Source organism: Alligator sinensis, unplaced genomic scaffold, assembly GCF_000455745.1.
Source record: "Alligator sinensis unplaced genomic scaffold, ASM45574v1 scaffold308_1, whole genome shotgun sequence".
Classification (NCBI taxonomy): domain Eukaryota; kingdom Metazoa; phylum Chordata; order Crocodylia; family Alligatoridae; genus Alligator; species Alligator sinensis.
In genome coordinates, this window is record NW_005842041.1 from 2,019,610 (window position 1) to 2,029,499 (window position 9,890).

The 9,890-nt window shown below is 44.6% G+C and overlaps 1 protein-coding gene across 5 annotated transcripts in view; it reads left to right on the forward strand.

Annotated features, from left to right (window-relative positions):
• The window catches only part of FAM189A2 (family with sequence similarity 189 member A2), a 61,515-nt gene that overhangs the window by 31,907 nt on the left and 19,718 nt on the right, over nucleotides 1-9,890 (forward strand). The window lies entirely within an intron of this gene.

The following is a 9,890-nucleotide window of genomic DNA, read 5'->3' on the forward strand; positions in this document are numbered from 1 at the left end:
GAATTTAAAGGTATTCTTGCTTGGACTTTTAAGAAATTGTAGGATATATATTTTTAAGAAGCCTAAAATAGCTTTCAGATAGATCATTCACAAACATAAATCTGTTAGCATTTCACATCTTGTCCTATTCATTAGCAGGTTTCTATCACAACCATTTTTATTTAGGTTAGATGTTAGGAAGAACCATCTAACCCAGTGGTTTTCAACTTTTTGGACTTGAAGCATTAGTTATTGAACTTGAGGCACCCCTCATTGGACTTTAGGCACCCCTCCATAACTTTTGTGATTTGAGTGGCACCCAATTTGAAAAATTAATTTAGTTATTACAGTGCTTACTTCCTTGCAGAGGGGCTGGACAGTAGGGGTGGGGGATCAGCCAGGCACAGACAAGCCTAAGCTTGCATTTATCTACTTGTATTCTCACTCCTCGCTTATTTCCTCACACCTCATAGCACCTTTCAAAGGCTCTGGTGGAAGCCCCTAGGGTACCCCATCACCTTGGTTGAGAATCACTGGTCTGACCATAAGGCTGGCTAAGCTCTGGAATAGATCACCTAGGGAGGATGTGGAATCTCTCATTTCATATTCACATTTGAGTTATATTTATGGTTTAATCTGCAAGCAGAGAGCAGGTTCCTGACTGGTGGTGCTACAAACACTGAGCATGCATTTAGGCTGGAAAATAAGTAAGCCACTAAAAAAAGCAAGAAAAGGAAAAGCTGGAAAGTACTAGTAGGCAACTGTCAATCCTCTGGATCAATGTGTACATGTAAGAGGTCTAGTCAGAGACCTGTTGAGTCTGCTTGTATGGAGTCCTGCGACCGTCACAGCAAGATCTTCCATGCATATGCTTAAAGCAAGAGTGTAGAGTGCATTATTCAAGCACTAAATGGTAATATAATTTTGACTGGAGCACAGAACTATGAGAAGTTCTCTCCAGGTTAGGGGAGAAACCACCTTTGGCTGTTTAGATGGAGCAGATTGCTTCTTCCCTCATGTGCCAGCCCTGTTCTGCCTGCTTATTCGCTTCTCCTACGCTAGCCCTCTCAAAGTCTTGCTCCACACAAGGTGGTGGGGAATTGTTTCCTTCTTGTAAATGAGAACAAATGAAATAGCTTAGAATGCTTTGACTGGTTCTGGCTACATCTGTCTAATACTCGACAAGGAAGGGGAATCTTTCTATTTTAAATGCAACAGCAGCAAATTCCTATTTGTCCAACAACCAGAATTCAGTCTGTATGCAAAAGGTCTGCCTACATTTGGTTCTGTGTACTTCTGAATCTTTATTACTTATCCTTACAACCCCTCTTCCCCTGTGAGGTTAAGAAGTATGAGTTTCTTATTTGTAAGTTAAAGCACAGAGAGTAAGGTGCAGAATCTGAAAGATATTTAGGTGCCTATCTCCATCCCGGGGACTGAAATCTGAGAGGTAGACATCTAAAAATTTTGGGGGATCTGGAACTAAATGACCTGCCCAGGTTCACACAAGAGATATTGTGGTGAGATGCATATCAAATCTCAGTCTTCTACAGCTCAAGCAAGTGTTCTGACTACTAAGACATCTTTCCTTTTGGTGGCAAAAGAAGGACAGGCAGTGTATCTGGTATCACAGACTATAGTAAAAGTAAAAGGTAAAATTGGTGCATCTTTTCAGATTAATTGTTTCACTAGCCTGGGGGATTCCAAGTCCCTTCTTATTTTAATGCCTTCCACTAGGACATTTTGAGAGGAAACCACATCACTGGGAGCATCTTGGCAGTGACTAAGTTTGTGATTTAAAGCCATTTGAAGAAAATGGACTCTCATTAACTCAAAGGATCTTGGATCAGACACACCATGAATAACTTACATTTCCGTTTTGTACATAACTTAATTATACTGGGCTGAACATCTTATGTATATCTTAAAAGTTAAAGGAAAAATAATATTAATCAAGAGCCTACTGTTATCATTATCAGGTTAGAAAGGCCTTGTTTTCAGCCTCCTAATCCCGAGTTAACTCTGTAGTGGAAAAATTGCAGGGGCTGGGACAAATTAGCCAGCCAGTGCTCTGAGAAGAGCTGAAAATGCTGCCAGCATTTGTCCTTTGCCTTGAGACTTCTGTTTGAAGTCCCTTCCTGGGACCCATGAGGGGAGTATGGAGTGTTTCCTACAGACATAAATTGGGTAAACCCAAACCAGGGAGAACATCAACTTCAGACCAACTGTTAAAGACAGCCAATTTTTAGAGAGCGAGCATAAGTGGGGACCAGAAAGAGGCATATATCTGCCAGGAACAAGGGAGTGAGCTGTCATATAGCCATACATCAGGAAGTTGGGCATATCCCATGGCAACCCCAGGCTGGATAGACAATAGGGAGATTGCACCAGCTATGCAGCAAGCTAATCCTGTGAGTGGAAGCAGAAGAAATGTGGGGTATACATGTGTCAGAATTCAGACCCCAAACCTCTGCATAAGTTTTTTGTAACCTCCAGAATAGAATCAGATCAGATCCCACTGGCATCAGGACATGCAAATCAATGGGGAGACATGTGAGGGGTACAGGACCTCTGACTATCTGTAACCTGGTCAAATTTTGGCTGGCACAGTCCAGTCAGGGGCTGGCAGACAAACAAGTATGGGCAAAAGGCACAGTAATAAGCTGCATTGCTCTGTCTGTAGCCGGAAACAATAAGGACACCAGATAAGGTACTGTAATTCTGACAGTGGCAATGTCACAGGGTATTCCTATTGATGTTTTACTCAAGAACAATGAAACAAAGATTTCAGATGCTAATTTGTCAAGGCCAGACCCAGTGGCCCAGTACATAAAATCACTACCTACTGTTACCAAGTAAACCAAGTCAATAATAATTGTGCCCCTGGTCAAAAATCCTTCTGGAAGCAGAGAACCTGCATCTGGGACTTAAAACCCTAATGAGAGAAGAGGAACAGGGATTGCTGAAGGGCATTGGCAAATTTGTGGCACCTAGTAAAGGTAGAAAAAAAATTCAGATGTGTTGAAAGCAATTTAGTGGGGGAAAGCAGAGAGAAGGGAGGGAAAATTTTCCAATTAATCTATTATTTCAGATTGGTCTTTCAAGATGTAATTGGATGTCAGAGAGAAAGAGGAGGAAGTGTAGCTCACTTCTTCTCCACAGGTGGGAAAGAAATTGGGCTGATCTGTGGTGCTATTCTGTAAGGGGCAACTCTGACCAGTCAGACATAGATGATAAGTGAGAGTGGGGAGGAAATGGGATGGGACATCCATGAACTCTGCCCTAACTTGTTTCCCCCCTGACATAAGAAGGAAAGGGATTTGTGGATGGGAACTGCCCTGTAATGTTTTCATGAAATGGTATGTTTGTATGATTGTTGGTTAAAAGTGATTGTTACTACAAAAATCATGTATGCTCACTCTGCCTCATGGAAAATGCCCACGTTTCAACAGGTGGATGCGAGTGTTCCTGCCCCTGGGATTAACCCAGGCATTCATACTTTCCTGGGAAATAAGAGGGCTAGGAAGAGTGGTATACAAGGAGCTGGACTTTGTAGCCCAGTCCTCTATATATTCACTGTGGTTAGCCATGGGTTCTAGTATCTGTGCCTAGGATTTTTTAGTTCTTTTCTTAAGCCAGTGGTTGGTTAACATAAAATGCATAATGGGTCCTCTAAGTAAAATTGAGGACCCAGGACTCCTATCATCCAAGAGAGGGACTTAATCAGCATGCTTCCGGCTAATTTGGCAATGGCTTCAGGGACTGGAAGTCCTAACTCTTGAAGCTGTGCCACCGGGCTGACAGGAAGGCAGAATTCATCATGCCAGGGAGCAAGGCCAAGAGGGAAACTATCTCCATTGGCAGAGCTTTGGGTGTTTACCTAGGAGCTGGGAGCCTGTCATCTGATCTTTGCACACAAGATTATTTCTTTTTTCTAGAAAACAGCAGGGTGTCTTGTTACACCCTAGTAGGTAAGGCATTCATGCTGATCTCCCACCACCCAAAGAAGTGCTCCAACTCCCATCTCCCCTTTTCTAGGAACTGGCCACGAATTTAACTTTTCTTGCTTTAATGCATATAAATTTGTGGATGGCATCTTTCAGATCAATACTCTCTTTGATTTGGCTTTCAAATGAAACTAAAGGAAGACCCAGCAACCAACACTAAGACATTGTAGCACATAAATATACCTTTTCAGTTTCAAAAAGCTCTTCTCTTGTGACAGATACAGGGAAGGTTAATGGAGTCTTGAGAGCAATTGTATGTTTGCAAACAAGGACTAAAGCTCAGAAACTCCAGTATGGCTTTTGGGCATGTTCCAGCTTGCCTCCCTTGCCAAGTTTGTTACAATGTTCCAGGGTATTTATGTAAGAAATAGCTCTTCACCATGCTGTCTGTCTGTCTTCTCATGGTTTCCTTCAAACAATGCACTGCTATTGTCATTTTTATGGGCACCTTTAATGTTTCTGAGGAATTATGCAAAAACCCAACAGCTTATCACATTCCTCATAGTTTAAAAAAAATCTTTCTTCAAGTGACTGTGTGGCAGGATTCAAAATGCAACAAAAAATATATCTTTATTGTTCCTTTCTAGATTAGTAAACAGTTCATCTGACCTGATAAACAAACATCCTTTTTATTTACTTGTGCTCTAAGTTGTTCTTCCTGTGGAAAATTAGCATTGATTTCCAGCTCATCTGCCAGTTCTTTGGCATCAGTCAGGGATGTGACTGTGAATTCTGTGAATCCCTTGTCACAATGGTATTTTGCAGAAAAACTTTTGAGGCTTTGATGGATGCAGTTTGTTTTATATCCACTTCAACTTCTTGAAGCATTTTATTTGTGACGTTGACTTCATAAAGCATATCATGCCCTAGTGCCACACTACACAGAAATGTACAGTTGTAGATCTTGTGAGCCATTGCTTTGAGTTTTGGTTCCTTGAGGTTTGAATTACTGGCAGGTGAAATTAAAATGTCATAGACTTCCAAAATGTGGTACCAAAATAGACAGTTTGTATAAACTCAGCTTTCTCATCTCGTTTCACTTAAAGATTTTGGAAACAAGTTATTCACATGTTGCCCATTGCATCCCAGTGCTTCAGGAAAGCCACACAAACCCCCTATCATTTCAACACTACAAAAGAGTACCAAACCAACCGTTTGAAGCACATTGAAAAATACAACTTCATAGAAGGATGAAGCATGAAGGACAATATTTAAAGAATGTGATTAGACTGGAACAAAATATGCTCTCTTGCTAAGGCCCTGAATTCTTTTCTGAATTCCACTATTTGTCCTTCATATTCACCCCACTATTGTAGCCTTGACCTCTCAATTTACTGAGTGAGCTTCCCATTTCCTTTAATTGTTCAAGGGGTGCTTTTGTCATTCTAGCATTGTAGAATTTATCACGTTAAAAAATCCAACAAAGTGTTCTTTGATCACAAAGCTGCCTTCTCTTGCCTTAGTTGCTTCTGTAGAAACAAATTAACCATCACTGCCATTTCCCTTTAGTTACTAATGTCTTGAATGCAATCATGTTTAATAGAGCAATACTTGGCAGCCTTCAAGGTAGAAATAATTTCTTTCTTGATCATCCTCTGGATTGAATGATTTTGTTTTGAATACCTCTGCCCAGATAATAATCATGAATTTCGTTCAAGGCAGTTCATAGGAAATGTTTTTTCATTGTAAGGTTGTATTTTCCAAGACACTTCACAAATTTAAAAATATTCCATTAAGGGAAGAATAGAGCTTGCTGTTGGGACCTTGCAGGAAAATGTCTTCTGTTCATTCAGCTGATCAAATCAAAAAGTCTTTCCAAAATAGTTTGCTGCTATTTTATCAGAGAATTAATTTGCAATTTATATTTTTTATCACTAATGCAATCTTACTTCCGTCTAATATCCAAGTTTCTCCACTGGTGATGGCTATTCTTATGAGCTCCTGGTTTTCCATGATTTACTAGTATCCATTTTATGTTTTTCCAGTCTCAAACACCATTGCTGGCTAAAGCAAAATGTCTTGAGTTAATAAACTTGCAGAAGAATCAGCTGAAGAGAAATAGGGAAACTAGGCACATTTTAAGGAGTCTCCATTTGAAAATTGGCATGAAAAATGAAAAGCTGAGAATTTTTTTCTGTTACTATCCAAAGGTAGGAAAATTCTTAGTTTATTTGAACTGGTCCAGCATTCACAAACAAAAGAAAAATGTTGTCACTGATGATTGACCATATAGCAGGATCTTTCAGAGCATTGATGCACAGAATTTTTGTGTCTGAAGATTTCTCAATATTCTTTGGCCAACTGTGCAATTTCATCAAGTTGTTATTGGTCAAAGGCATAGATGATGCTGCCTCACTAGTACTCTGTCATATCAATCAGTACTTAACTTCTTAATTAAGAAGACACATGGCATTTTGATTGGATGATGAATATGCAGAAATAGGAAACTGAAACATCAATTAGAGGACAAATGCTTAATTCCAGAAATCCTTGACAAGAACAAGAGGTTTGGTCTGGCTCAAGGATAGGTGACATTGGGTGCATCTACATGTGCAATTAACGTGGAGCAATAAACTCCTAGTGCATGTCATGCCAGAGTTTATTGCTCCTGGGCACAATGTTTGAACTTGCGACTGGAACTGCAGCACATTGAGCTGGGTTGGAGCAGCCCCAACTGGTTGGGGGATCTGGGGATTAGCCTGCCAGCCTGGGGCTGTTCTGACCCAGTTCATCATGCTGAAGAGTGACTGGTTGGGGCATGAGGGCACTCTAGTGTGGAGCTAGCCAGTAGGCAGCCCCTGCATTGAAGCACCTCATGTCCCAGCCAGCCAGGTCAGGATCTACATGCACATTGCTGCACACAAAAAAAACTCTGCAGCAGGACAGTACTTGTATTTACAAGTACTATCCTGCTGCGGAGTTTATTAGTTTCCTGGAGCCTAATAGGGCCACATGTGTAGATGCAGAGATGTTTACTGCTGAGTTAATTAGGCAACTTCCCAATACACGTTTTGTGAAGATGCGCCTGCTGAGAAGACTGTTGATGCTTCCCTGTTGTCCCAGGGGGATGGAAACAAGGACACAGGAGACCCCTCCCATGGCAGGACCCAGGACAGAGACAGCCCATCCCTGCAAGAAAAGCCCTGAAGACAGGGTGAACTTACCTATTTCAGGCCAGGAAGACTCGGGTGAGCCGCACCGGGACAGAGCATCCACGTGGTTCATAAGCTGTGTTTATTTCTGGTTAAAAGTAGCACAGGCAGATGATGTCACCTCAGGATGCCACCTGCCTGAAATAAAAGCCAGTGGCAAGAAGACAGCTGGGGAAGCACAGCAGGGAGGAGGTGGCGAAAGTTCTTCCCATGCCGGGCATGGACTGTGCTGGTGGCCATCAAGGGACCCAGGGATGGACCTATTGGAGGGGTCCACAACAAAGTGAAGGAGCGAGGATGGCATCAAGGGACTGCAGGAGCCACAGATGCCGGACCTGTGAGTGGGGGACAGGCCAAGGCCCTACCCCCCTTGTCCTTTCTGTTAATTTCTGTTAATTTCCTTCTTTTCTTTTCCTTTCATGGATTGCCTAGAGGGACCCTGAGGCAAGGGTCAGAGCCACAGGCAACACTCTGGGGTTAGGAGCAGCTGGGGTAGCACGGCAGGAAGCTGAGCAATAAAGAAAGACCTGGCTGAAGAGCAGGGGCGGCTTAGCATCCTGAAGAGACATAGGGATGGGAGAGGACATTAGGAGCACAGCCGATGAGAAGAGAGGAGGAGTGATCACTGGAGGGTGAGCCAACCGACCATCAAGTGGCCATCCTAGAGGCTGGCCTATGACTGGGGTGTAGGGGAGGTGGAACCCCACCAATACCCACCAGAAAGTGCAACCGACGCATGGGGGACCACAGGAGGGGACCCCACCACTGAAAGGAAGATCGAAGTCGTGGCAGGTGAGTTTCTTGGTTTCCCTCAGGGAGAACGTGAGCCCACGCTGAGACCACAGGAACAAATGCAGCAGCCAATCCCAGGTGCACATTCCAAGGCGGCACGAGAGCACCTCCTCAAGACCAGATGGGCATACCTGTAAACCTTTAAATGGCTTAGTGGCTTTCTTCTTTTTCTGTGGCATGAGAATCAAGAACAAGGTAGGCAATCTGGTTGCAGGTGATTGAGAATAAATCATCTTGTTGTGTATGTTGGAAAATCCTCCTGTGTCCTCCTGCATGGGGATAAGGTGAGTCACGCACAAGGCAAGGATGAATTATCAAAGGCAGTTCTGCAACATTGCTCATTTGCCAGTTTAAACAAAAAAACAGTTATTGCTGATGAATAATAAATGTTTTGTGCTTACAAATTGGCTTTGTTGTCATTAAATTCTCACTAGGGTCAGAAGCTGCCTTTCTTTGCCTATCTTAAAGCCAGCAGCTTTTGAAAGCATGTCAGACAAATATATATCTGCAATGGTTTAGATATAGTTGATAATGCAGGGGCAGGCAATTATTTTGGACAGAGGGCCACTTACCAAGTTTTGGCAAGCCGTTGAGGGATACAAGGGTAGCCCCACCCCTCAACAGGTGCCCTGCCCCCTGGTTGCCATCTTGGGACTGGAAGTCCCCCCTCACTCCTGACCTTTACCACCGGAAGTCCCTTCCCTTGCCCCCAAAGAAGTATTCCTTTCAGCAAGGGTTTTCCATCTTGGAACCAGAAAAATACCAAATTATATTCTAAAAATCAAACATCTGCTGCAACATTCATTAATTTGATTTAAAAAAATATTTTTGTCCTGATTTACATGTGTTTATGTAGTGTACATAGAGGTGATTATATAATAGCTTAAAATAAAGTCTGACTCTCATATATTGTGGGGGGAGGGGGCATGGATGGGTGGTTATAGGTTTGTGAGGGACTGTGGGTATGTGGGTATGTAGGAGAAGGGTGTGGGTGTGGTTTGTGGTGGGGTGGATAAACATGGGTGTGGGTGTATGTGGGGTGGGGGAACATGTGTGTGTTGATATTTGGTGTGTTGTGGGGGTGAGTATATGGTTTGTGGAGGCTATGAGTGTGTGGGGGGAGGGTGACTGGGGAGGGTTGTGTCATGTGTAGAGGGAGAGGGTTTACCCACAGTGCCCCCCACCCCCCGTGGCAAGCAGAGCCCCCACCAGTGCTCCTGCCAGCCTGAGCTCTGTGTTCCTGCTGCTCCTGGCCCTGGGGCACTGACACAGTCCCATGCTCCCACTTGCAACCACTTCCCCCTCCATCTGCCACCACTGCCCTTCTGCCACTTCCTTGTCCCTCCCACACCACTCAACACTCCAGCACCACATCCCAGCTGCACCGCCAAGACTGCAGGATGCAGCAGGAGCTGGACCGGTTTAGCCAGCACCACATTGAGCCAGCTGAGAATTGCAGGTGCCTGCTGAGTCCTGCAGCCTGGTGCTGCAGCCAGGAACCACCTGGTGCTGAAGTGGTGGGTGGAGGGCAGAGGGGGGTGGTAGCAGCATCTGGCAAATGACTGCGGCAGGCAGGGGGAGTGGGAGTGAGCGGGCTTGTGGAGCAGTGACAACTGGGCAACAGTGCAGGGCTGCGCCGGGGCCAGTGTCGGCGGGGCCCAGAGAGGGGTGGTGGGAGTGTGGGGTGTGGGCCAGCAGGGCCTCTTTGGAGCTGGGCTGGGCTGCGCTAGCAGGGGCAGGGGGAGCTAGCCCAGCCCCAGAGCTGCTGCCAGCCTGGGGTCCATGCTCCTGCTGCCCTGCTCTGGGCCCCTGTTGTTGCTGGCTCCAGTACTGGCACGGGCCCCACATTGCCGCCCAGCTATCGCTGCGCTCTGTTTGTCCACTTACTGCTCCTCTCCACCCCTCCCTCCCCGTCCCCCACCTGCTGCTCTAGCACCACGTGGTTCTCAGCTGCAGTGCC